Source organism: Sciurus vulgaris (genome assembly GCF_902686455.1).
Source record: "Sciurus vulgaris genome assembly, chromosome: 7".
NCBI lineage: Eukaryota > Metazoa > Chordata > Mammalia > Rodentia > Sciuridae > Sciurus > Sciurus vulgaris.
The window spans coordinates 61,321,616-61,333,822 of record NC_136467.1 but is presented as its reverse complement, the minus strand read 5'-3'; positions in this window follow the sequence as shown (position 1 = coordinate 61,333,822).

Here is a 12,207-nt window from a genome sequence, read left to right as displayed (position 1 = left end):
GTGTCATATCACTTTTATTACATTGGCTCTGCAGTTTAATTCGAAATCAGTTATTATCATGGTGCCTAAAGTGTTGCATGCTTTGCTCAAGATTTCTTTTGACTAGCCTGGATCTTTTGTTCTTTCATAAGAAATTAAGAATTGTTTTTTTCTAGTTCTATGAGGTCATTGAAATTCTGATGGAGATTTCATTTATATGTTAATATTTGGGATAGTATGGACATTAAAATGATTTTCAATGATATGAATTCTGCCTATCCATGAACTTGGAAAACCTTTCCATCCTCTAATGTCTTCTTCAATTTCTTTTTCCTGCATTCTACAATTTTCCTTTTACCTTCTTGGTTGGATTAATACCTGGTATTTTTTATTTTTTCATTTATTTATTTATTTGAAACTATCATAAATGGAATTATTTTTCTGATATTTTTTTCTCAGTGGGTTCATCATTGTACAGAAAAGCTGTTGATCATTTATGTTCATTTTGTATCCTGGTACATTATCAGATCTAGTAGTCTTCTGGTGGAACATTTATGGTCTATTAAGTAAAGGATCTTATCCCTAAAATAAGGATAAATTTGACTTCTTCATTTCCCATTTTTATCCTTCTTATGTATTTGTCTTGCCTAATTGCTCTGACTAAAAATTTAATTACTATATTGAAATAGAAGTGGGAGAGTGAACATCCTTGCCATGATCCTGGTTTTAGAAGAAATGCTTGCTTCCCCCCCCCCCCATTTAGTATGTTATTAAATATGGTTAGTTTACATTTAGCATTTATTATATTAAGGTAAGATCCTTTTATACTTAGTTTCTTTATGACTGCATTATGAAGAAATGTTGAATTTTGACAAAGAATTTTTCTGCATGTTTTGAAATGATTATGTGATTGTTTCCTTACTTCCATTTATGTAATATATTAGATCTATTGGCTTCTGTATGTTCATTTATTCTTGAATCTGTGAAATGAAACAACTTCATCATTTTGGATGATCTTTTTAAATGTGCTGTTGAGTTTGTTTCCAAGGATTGATCTGGAATTTCCTTTTTTTCTTGTGTCTTTATCTAATTTTGGTACATAGGTTGATTTTGTAGTATGAGTTTGGAAACTTTCCTTTTCTTTTGGGTCTGGTAAAATTCAGCAGCAAATCTGCATAGTACTGGGCATTTCTTTGCTAGTAGTATTTTTACTTATGCTTTGATTACACTGCTTGTTACTGATCTAAATATTCTACTACCTTTTTTTGCAAATTTGTCACATCACTTGTATAGAGAAATTTATTCACTTTTTTGATTGTTAGTTTATTATATATGTTTTCAAAATAGCCCCTAAATATCCCAAGATTTCAATGAGTCATTGTAATATTATCTTTCTCATGTCTAACATTATTAATTTGGTTCTTTGCTCTTAGTCTTGATTAGTGGAACTAAGAGTTTATAAATTTTGTTTCTTTTGAAAGAACCAAAGCTTTCTTTTATCAATTTTTCATATTGTACTTTTAGTCTCTATTTCATTAATTTCAACTGTGATCTTTATGGCATCTTTATGGCATCTTTCCTTCTACTAACTTTGGGATTGGATTCTCTTTGGTTTTTTTTTTTTTTTTTTTTACTTTTTTAAGATATTAGATGCATTACTAGTTTGTTTATTTTATATCTTTCCTTTTACATAGTCATTCACAGCTATAAACTTTTCTTTTAGTACTTCCTTTGCTATATCCCATAGATTCTCATATGATTTGTTTCTGTACTCATTTAATTCTAAAAATTTTAAATTTTCTCCAGATTTCTCTGAGGACCCACTCATCTTTCAAAAGTGCTTTATCAATCTCCATGTATTTACATGAGATGATCTTGCTATTTGTTTATTTATTTATTTTTTACTTTATTATGATCTGGTAAGGTGTAAGTCATTATCTCAAATTTTGTATTTTCTAGGACTTGCATTTTGTTCTAATATATGATCTTTTTGGAGAAAGTTGCCATTAAATATCTGGAAGAAAAGTATACTCAGCTATTATTGGATAAAATATTCTGTATATGTCTATTAAGTCCATTTGATCTACAATATAATTTCAACTCTGAAGTATCTTCATTGATTTTACATCTGGATGATGTATTGGTAGAAATGATGTGTTAAGGTCACCATTATTATGTTGGAGCCTACCTGTCCTTAGGTAGTGTTTGGTTCATGAAATTGTATGTGCAACACTCAGGGCACAAATACTTGAAATCATTTTCTTTTTTCTTTTCTTTTTGGTACCAAGGATTAAACCCAGGGGCACTTAACCACTGAGGCTTACTCCAGTCCCTGACTTCTGTTTAATTTTGTGACAGAGTTTCCCTAAGTTGCTTATGGCCTTGTTAAGTTGTTGAGACTGGTTTTGCACTTGGGATCCTCCTACCTCGGCCTCCTGAGCTGCTGGGATTACATGTGTGCACCACCATGCCTGACTTGAAAATCATTTTCCATTCTTTCCTTTCCACTCTGTGGATGTTTGTCAGTGAGGCGTGTTTCAACTAAATCAATAGAGATACTGCAGAGTTAAGCTATATTCTAGATCAAATGAGCTTAATAGACATATGCAGAATATTTGGGGATGTTTTGAACCTTTAAAAGCAACATATTGTTATGTGTTTTAGTCAGCTCTTTGCTGCTATAACCAAAGTATCCCCAAAAAGAACAATGTACAGAAGGAAAAAATTATTTGGGTTTCATATTTTCAGAGGTCTCAATGAATCAATGACCATATCCATTGCTCTGGACCCCAGTGAGGCAGAACATTCTGGAATAATAGTGTGGTGAAGGAAAGCAGCTCAGGACTTGACAATAAGGAAGCAGAGACTAGGCTTGTCTCAAAGGATAAAATACACACACACCCCCAGGCATGCTCCCAATGACCCACCTCCTCCAGTAATACCCTACCTGCCCACAGTTACCCTTGCAAGTAATCCTTATCAGTGTATTAGTGCACTGATTATGTTAAGGTTCTCATGACCCAATCATTTCACCTTTAAATTTTCTTGCATTGTGTTATACATGAGCTTTGGGGGGATACCTCTTGTGTGAACCTAGGTAGTTCTGGTTATTATGAACTATATCCTGTAGATTGGCAGGGCCCCTAACTACTGTGCCTGTCTCAGTGCAGCAGCTGGACACTCCCTGGTGTGTGTGGCAGTTTGTGTGTTTTCAGAAAGTTTTGGTGCACAGAAATAATCATGGTAGGCTCCTGGTCAATCACAAGACTTCACCCCCAACCTCATCTAGTGAAGACCTAGGAGTTCTAAAACTTTCCCAGTTGGCCTGGAAACCTATGGGAAAGTTGATATTTTAGAGGAGATGGAGCTAGGGTGCCACTGGCTCAGTGGACTGAGCCATCTCCAGTGTGGGTGGGGCCTTGTGTGTGAACCCGGAAGTAGATGGGGAAAAGTGCCATGTACCTGGGCAATGGAGAGGAACTGGCTCCATTTTCCTTGTCAGTCAGTGGGTTTTGGTAGCTTTAGGCTTACAGTGATCTCCTTGTAGAAATTATCCAGATGGTTTGCTACCAGGTTGTTCATCCATGGCACTCATTGCTCTTATCTTCAGGGACGATCAGGGGATTATGTTTCCCTAAGGGGCAGACTTAGATGTGACCCCCCAAAAATAGGTCTCTGCCATAGTGTTCCACTTATAAATTGAGAGAATAAAGCAGCCCATGGTGCAGTTTTCTGTCCTTATTTTGGCAACCCTTTTGTCAGATACGCCCTTTTTTCCTCTCTTTATATATATCCTCTTTCCTGACCTTTCCCAGTACTGAGGGTATGAGTTCAGAACTGATTGTTTGTCACTCTTTCCAGAGTCTCTGAGTGTCTACAGTTCTCTGACAACCCAAAACTGAACCTCAGTGCATGCCCTCAGTCACCTGCTTACTCACTGCATAGCTGTTCTTCACTATTTCAATTCCCAACTGCAGAGGACCTGGGATATGCAGCCTCCTAGGCTACAAAATTTTCCTATCTCGTATTCTGCAGTTTTGTTGAAAAGGTAAGGTAATTGTAACACATATGATGCTTTTTAAATTGAACAAAAACTTTGATTACAAAACGTATTATTAGTAATTTATTTAGGAAAAAATGGACTATGCACTTTGAGTCTACCACTGAGGCAACTGAGACCTTAAAACTCTATGCATACCAAAATGTCAAAATATAGTTTGTTTTCAATATTCTTGTGTTGTATGTGTATGTGTAAAAAATTAATGTCTTCATTTTAACATAATCTTAGATAAATAGTAAGTAAACAATAAATATAACAATTCTAATTTCATAACCACATGTGAATCAGAATAACTGTGGAAATCCCATAATCCAAATAAAAACTTGCAGCATCTCAGAAGAAACCAGGACTCAGAATAACTATTTTTTTGGAGGTAAGAGGAGAAGCATCTCCCCATATCCCAGGCAAGCACATGTCAGAGACAGAAGATACCCAACTTCTTCTCCTGTGATTTCTCTCACAGGAAAAGGAGAGGGATGAGTTATTTTCAGTATCTTCAGCCTTTGGGGACACTGCCTGAGAGACCTGCTCTTTTCATGTCTCATCCATAGTGCTGAGAGACTTGGTATAGTTGCATGTCTAGGGAATATTAAAACTGAGAGGAGGAGCTAACAAGTCTCAGTGGCTACAGGGCATCTATCATGAATGACAGCTGCCCATTGGGATCTCAGTTCTGAGAAGGGGCCTCAACTGATGGGGAAGACTGCAGCAACTGTAAGCCCTCCACAAGGTGAAGCATTCCACAGCAATTGGCACAAGTACCAGTTCCCAAAGGAATCTATATAACTTCAATGTTGTTCCATAAAAGTTTCAATGCAATTTTTAAAGAAAAAAAAATATCGCCCCATTCCTATAGAAGAACAAAAGACTTCGAGCAGTCAAAATAATGAGAGAAAAAAGAAACAGTAACCAAAAAAACAAAACAAAACAAAAAAAAAATACTGGAGGCATTATGCCTTCGGGTTTCAAAATATATCACAAATTTATAGTAATAAAACAGCATGAAACTGACATAAAATCATACAAAAATGGATGAACAGTATACAAACATTCAGAAATTAACTCTTACATGTATGGTCAACTGATCTTTGAGGACATCAGAAATGCATAGTGTGGGAAGAAAAGTCTTTTTTTTTGTAATTTTTATTTTTATAATTTTTTTGATTCTTTTTTTATTCATTTTTATTGTAAACAAATGGGATACATCTTGTTTCTCTGTATATGAAGTAGAGACATACCATTGGTGTAATCATACATTTACATAGGGTAATGGTGTATGATTCATTCTGTTATTTTTTATTCTTCCTCCCCACCCCCCACCACTCTTATCCTTCTATACAGTCCCTTCTTCCTCCATTCTTCCCCCCTCCCACCCCCTATTATGTGTCATCATCCACTTATCAGGGAGATCATTCGTCCTTTGTTATTATGAGATTGGCTTATCTCACTTAGCATGATATTCTCCAATTTCATCCATTTGCCTGCAAATGCCATAATTTTATTATTATTTATGGCTGGGTAATATTCCATTGTGTATATATATATATATATATATATATATATATATATACACACACACACCACAGTTTCTTTATCCATTCATCAATTGAAAGGAAGTTAAATTGGTTCCACAATCTGGCTATTGTGAATTGAGCAGCTATGAATATTTTTGTGGCTGTATCTCTGTAGTATGCTGATTTTAAGTCCTTTGGGTATAGGCCAGGGAGTGGGATAGCTGGTTCAAATGGTGGTTCCATTCCAAGATTCGAGGAATCTCCACACTGCTTTCCAGAGTGGTTGCACTAATTTGCAACCCCACCAGAAATTTATGAGTGTACCTTTTTCTCCACATCCTCGCCAACAACTATTGTTGCTTGTGTTCTTGATAATCACCATTCTACTTGGGGTGATATGGAATCATAGGGTAGTTTTGATTTGCATTTCTCTTATTACTAAAGATGTTGAACATTTTTTCAGATTATCTGTTGATTGCTTGTAGATCTTCTTCGGTAAAGTGTCTGTTCATTTCCTTAGACCATTTGTTGATTGGGTTATTTGTATTCTTGGTGTAGAGTTTTTTGAGTTCTTCATACATTGTGGAAATCAGTACTCTATCTGAAGTATGAGTGGCAAAGGATTTCTCCCACTCTTCGCATTGCTGATAGTTTACTTTGCTGAGAGAAAGTTATTTAGTTTGAATCTACTCCAGTTATTGATTCTTGCTTTTATTTCTTCTGCTATGGGAGTCCTGTTAAGGAAGTCTGATCCTAAGCCGAAATGTTGAAGATTTGGACCTACTTTTTCTTCTATAAGATGAAGAGTCTCTGGTCTGATTTCAAGGTCCTTGATCCATTTTGAGTTGATTTTTGTGCAGGGTGAGAGATAGGGGTTTAATTTCATTCTACTGCATATGGATTTCCAATTCTCCCAGCACCATTTGTTGAAGAGGCTATCTTTTCTCCATTGCATATTTTTGGCAACTTTGTCTAGTATGAGAAAACTGTATTTATTTGGGTTTGTGTCTGTGTCCTCCATTCTGTACCATTGATCTACCTGTCTATTTTGGTGCCAATACCATGCCGTTTTTGTTACTGTTGCTTTGTAGTATAGATGAAGGTCTGGTATTGCGATGCCCCCTGCTTCACTCTTCCTGCTAAGGATTGCTTTAGCTATTCTGGGTTTCTTATTCTTCCAGATGAATTTCATGACTGCTTGCTCTATTTCTGTAAGATACATCATTGGGATTTTAATTGGAATTGCATTGAATCTGTATAGCATTTTTGGTAGTACGGCCATTTTAACAATATTAGTTCTGCCTATCCAAGAACATGGGAGATCTTTCCATCTTCTAAGGTTTTCTTTGATTTATTTCTTTAGTGTTCTGCAGTTCTCTTTTTAGAGTTCTTTCACCTCTTTTGTTAGATGATTCCCCAGTATTTTATTTTTACTGAAGCTATTGTGAATGGGGTAGTTTTCCTAACTTCTCTTTCTGAAGATTCATCACTTATGTATAAAAATGCGTTGAATTTATGAGCATTGACCTTATATCCTGCTACTTTACTGAATTCACTTATGAGTTCTAATTTTTTCTGGTGGAATTTCCTGATTCCTCTAAATATATAATCATATCATTAGCAAATAGGGATAGTTTGTGTTCTTCATTTCCTTTTGGTATCCCTTCAATTTCCTTGGCCTGTGTAATTGCTCTGGCTAGAGTTTCGAGGACAATGTTGAATAGAAGAGGTGAAAGAGGGCATCCCTGCCTTGTTCCAGTTTTTAGGGGGAATGCTTTCAGTTTTTCACCATTTAGAATGATGTTGGCCATGGGCTTAGCATAGATGGCCTTTACAATGTTAAGGAATATTCCCACTATCCCTATTTTTTTCTTGTGTTTTGAGCATGAAGGGATGCTGTATTTTATCAAATGCTTTTTCTGCATCTATTGAAATAATCATGAGATTCTTAACTTTAAGTCTGTTTATATGATGAATTACATTTATTGATTAGCGAATGTCAAAGTAACCTTGCATCTCTGGGATAAAACCCACTTGATCATGATGCACTATCTTTTAATATATTTTTGTATGTGATTCACTAAGATTTTGTTAAGAATTTTTGCACCAATGTTCATTAAGGATATTGGTCTGAAATTTTCTTTCCTTGATGTGTCTCTGTCTGGTTTAGATATCAGGGTGCTATTGACTTCATAGAATGAGTTTGGGAGGGTTCCCTCCTCTTCTATTTCATGAAATACTTTGAGAAGTATTGGAATGAGCTCTTCTTTAGAGGTTTTGTAGAACTCGTTTGAGAACCCAACTGGTCCCAGACTTTTCTTTGTTGGTAGGCTTTTGATGAGCTCTTCTATTTCATTACCTGAAATTGATCTATTTAAATTGAGTATGTCCTCCTGGTTCAGTTTAGGTAATTCATATGTCTCTAGAAACCTGTTGATGTTTCGAGATTTTCTATTTTGTTGGAGTATAGATTTTCAAAACAGCTTCTAATTATGTTTTGTATTTCACTCCTGTCTGTTGTGGTATTTCCTTGTTCATTCCAAATTTTAGTAATTTGGGTTTTCGCGCTCCTTCTCTTTGTTAGTGTGACTAAGAGTTTATCAATATTGTTTAATTTTTCAAAGAACCAACTATTTATTTTGTCAATTTTTTCTATTGTTTCAATTTAGTTGATTTCAGCTCTGATTTTAACTATTTCCTGCATTCTACTACTTTGGTATTGCTCTGTTCTACTTTTTCTAGGGCTTTGAGCTGTAGTGTTAAGTGATTTATTTGTTGATTTCTACTTCTTTTGTTGAATGCGTCCCATGAAATAAATCTTCCTCTAAGTACTGCTTTCATAGTGTCCCAGAGATTTTGATATGATGTGTCTTTGTTCTCATTTACCTCTACTAATTTTTTAATTTTCTTCCTGAGGTCTTGTGCTATCCATTCATCATACGATAGCAAATTATTTAATCTCCAGTTGTTGGAGTAGTTTCTGGTTTTTACTCTGTCCTTTATTTCTAATTTCCATTCATTATGATCTAATAGAATACAAGGTAGTATCTCTATCTTCTTGTACTTGCGAACATTACCTTTGTGGCATAGAATATGGTCTATTTTAGAGAAGAATCCATGTGCTACTGAAAAGAGAGTGTATCTGCTCTTTGTTGGATGGTATATTCTATAAATGCCTGTTATGTCTAAATTGTTGATTGTGTTATTGAGATCTATGGTTTCTTTGTTCGATTTTTGTTTGGAAGATCTGTCCAGTGGTGAACGAAGTGTGTTAAAATCACCTAGTATTATTGTGTTGTGGTCTATTTGATATTTGGTATTGAGAAGTATTTGTTTGACATATATGGATGAGTCACTTGGGCATAGATATTTATGATTGTTATGTCTTGCTGATTTATGCTTCCATTAAGCAGTATGAAATGTCCTTTATTATCCCTTCTGACTAATTTGGCTTGAAGTCCATATTATGTGATATGAGGATGGATACTCTGGTTTTTTTGCTCTATCCATGTGCATGGTATGTTTTTTTTCCCATCCTTTCACCTTTAGTCTGTGGGAATCACTTTCTATGAGATGAGTCTCTTGCAGGGAGTGATTTGTTGGATCTTTCTTTTTAATCCAATATGACAGTCTATGTCTTTTGATTGATGAGTTCAGGCCATTAACATTTAGGGTTATTACTGAGATATGATATGTATTCCCGATCATTTGGATCATTTTATGTTTTGACATGACTTGGTTTCTTCTTTATTTGGCTATTCCTTTAGGATAATTTCTCCCTTTGCTGATATATATCATTGTTTTTCATCTCTTCCTCATGGAATATTTTGCTGAGAATGTTCTGTAATGCTGATTTTCTTTTTGTAAATTATTTTAGATTTTGTTTATCATGGCAGGATTTTATTTCGTTGTCAATCTGAAGATAAGTTTTGCTGGGTATAGGATTCTTGGTTGGCATCCGTTTTCTTTCAGGGCTGGAAAAATGTTGTTCAACTCTCTCCCAGCATTTAGGGTCTAGATTGAAAATTCTCTTAATATCTGTATTGGTTTCCCCTTGAATGTAATTTGATTCTTTTCTCTTGCAGACTTTAAAATTCTGTCTTTTTTGTATGTTAGGCATTTTCATTATAATGTGCCTTGGTGTGGGTCTGTTGTAATTTTGTGTATTTGGAGTCCTATAAGCCTCTTGTACTTGATTTTCCATTTCATTCTTCAGATTTGGGAAATTTTCTGATATTATTTCATTGAATAGATTGTTCATTCCTTTGGTTTATTTCTCTAAGCCTTCCTCAATCCCAATAAGTCTTAAATTTGGCCTTTTCATGATATCCCATAATTCTCGTAGATTCTGTTCATGATTTCTTAGCATCTTCTCTGTTTGGTCAACTTTGTTTTCAGGATTAAATATTTTGTCTTTAATATCTGAGGTTCTGTCTTCCAGGTGTTCTATCATATTGGTTATTCTTTCTATGGGGTTTTTAATTTGGTTTATTGTTTCCTTCATTTCAAGGATTTCTGTTTGGTTAGTTTCTAATATCTCTAACTCTTTATTGAAATGATCTTTTGTTTCCTGTATTTGCTCTTTTAACTGTTGATTGGTGTGATCATTCAATACCTGCATTCGCTCTTTCATCTCATCATTCAATGCTTGCATTTGCTCTTTCATCTCCTAGTTTGCTTTTCTGATTGTTTTTAATTACGTACATTCTGAATGCCCTTTAGGACATTTCTTCTGCCATGCTGTCATTGAATTTTATTGCTATACCATCTAGGTTTGTTTGGGACTTTTTCTTCCCTTGTTTTTTTATGTTGCTCAGGTATCTACCCCTCTAGTAGTGAAACTCTGGGATATTGCAGATTTCCTCTATTGACTAATATTGTCTCTGTAGATTTCCAATAACTCACCTCTTAGCCTTCAGTAGCCTGAAGTCTTGGAAGAACTTGATAATGTGGTGCTCACTAGGAAATTGGCCTTCTAGCGGGGGTGGCCTTCAGGTGGGGTATATTCCCTGTCAGTGGGTGAAGGCGCCTCCACTTGTTGACTGATGGTCAGCCAAAGGGAGACTAGACTGTGGACTGGGGTACGTCTGATCTGGGCCTGTGTCTCTGGTTCTACTGCCCTGGTGGGAAAGCCTTGCCCAGCAGGAAAGACTCACCCAGTGGGGAAGTTTCGCTGGACAGCTCTCCTCTGAGCAGTTCCCTTTGGTCCAGAACTAACTACCACCTGGACTGGGAAGTCCTCCTCTGTGATGTTCCCAGGGGTCTTGATCTCCCGCCTGGGCTGGGGAGCCTGACCCTGTGAGGGACTCCCTCTCTGAGCAGCCCTCCTCTGCTATGTTCCCTGGGGACCAGAGCTACCGCCTGGGCCTCAGACCCTCACTCTGCATCGAAGTGTCTCGTTGTGCAGCCCTCCTCTGCAATGCGCCCGGTTGACTGGGTTCTTGGCCCCAGCAGGGGAGTCTCACTGGGCCACTCTAATCCACGAAGTTCCCTGCATTTTGGGACTACTGCCCCATCCGGGGATCCTGACCAATGGAAGAGACTCACCTGGTGGCTCTGAGTTGGTCCCGAGTCTCTAAATACTTCCTCTTCTTGACTCCTGGGGCCTGTCAAAGGTCCTCTAGTCTCCTGTAGGTGTCTCAGGAAGGGAGCTGCCCTTCCAATGATGATGGCTACACCCTCAGGAATAATTCAAAATGCCTGCACCAGTCTATAAAGAAGCCTCTGGCTAGCTCCACAATGCAGGCGGGCAGGCTGGCTGGTCTGCCAGCTTGCTCTGTGATGGCAACAGACCTTGGCATGGTGGTAAGGTGGGGTCGCTCAGTGATGGTGTCTGTGCTTGGCCTGGTAGTTGGATGGGTTGGCTGCCCACCGCCTAGCTCTGCAAAGCAGGCAGGTTGGGTGCCCACCTACTACCTCCACAGTGCAGGCGGCCTGACTCACCAGCCAGCTCACTCTGCTGAAAAGTCTTTTTAACAAATGGTGTTAAGAAAATTTACATCTATGTCTTCTATTCTCTACCATTGGTCTACCTGTCTATTTTAGTGCCAATACCATGCCATTTTTGTTAATATTGCTCTATAGTAGAGTTTAAGGTCTGGTATTGTGGTACCTCCTGCATCACTCTTCCAGCCCAGGATTGCTTTGGCTATTCTGGGTCTTTTGACCTTCCAGATGAATTTCATGATTGCTTTTTCTGTTTCTATGAGCACTGTCATTGAAATTTTAATTACACCACAGCACCTTTGGAAGTATGGCCGTTTTGATAATATTAATTCTACCTATTCAAGAACATGGGAGATCTTTCCAACTTCTAAAGTGTTCTTCAATTTCTTTCTTTAATGGTCTGCAGTTTTTATTGTAGAGCTCTTTCACCTCTTTGATTAGATTGATTCCCAAGCATTTTTTTTTTTCTTGGATATTGTGAATGGAGTTGTTTCCTCATTTCCCTTTCAGATGTTTCATCACTTATGTATAAAAATGCTTTTGATTTTATATCCTGCTATTTTTTGCTGAATTCATTTATGAAGTATAGAAGTTTTCTGGTGGAGGTTTTTGAATCCTCTAAATAGAGAATCATGTCATCAGCAAATAGGGACAGCTTGAGTTCCTCTTTTCCTATTCATATCCCTTTAATTTCTTTGGACTGTCTAA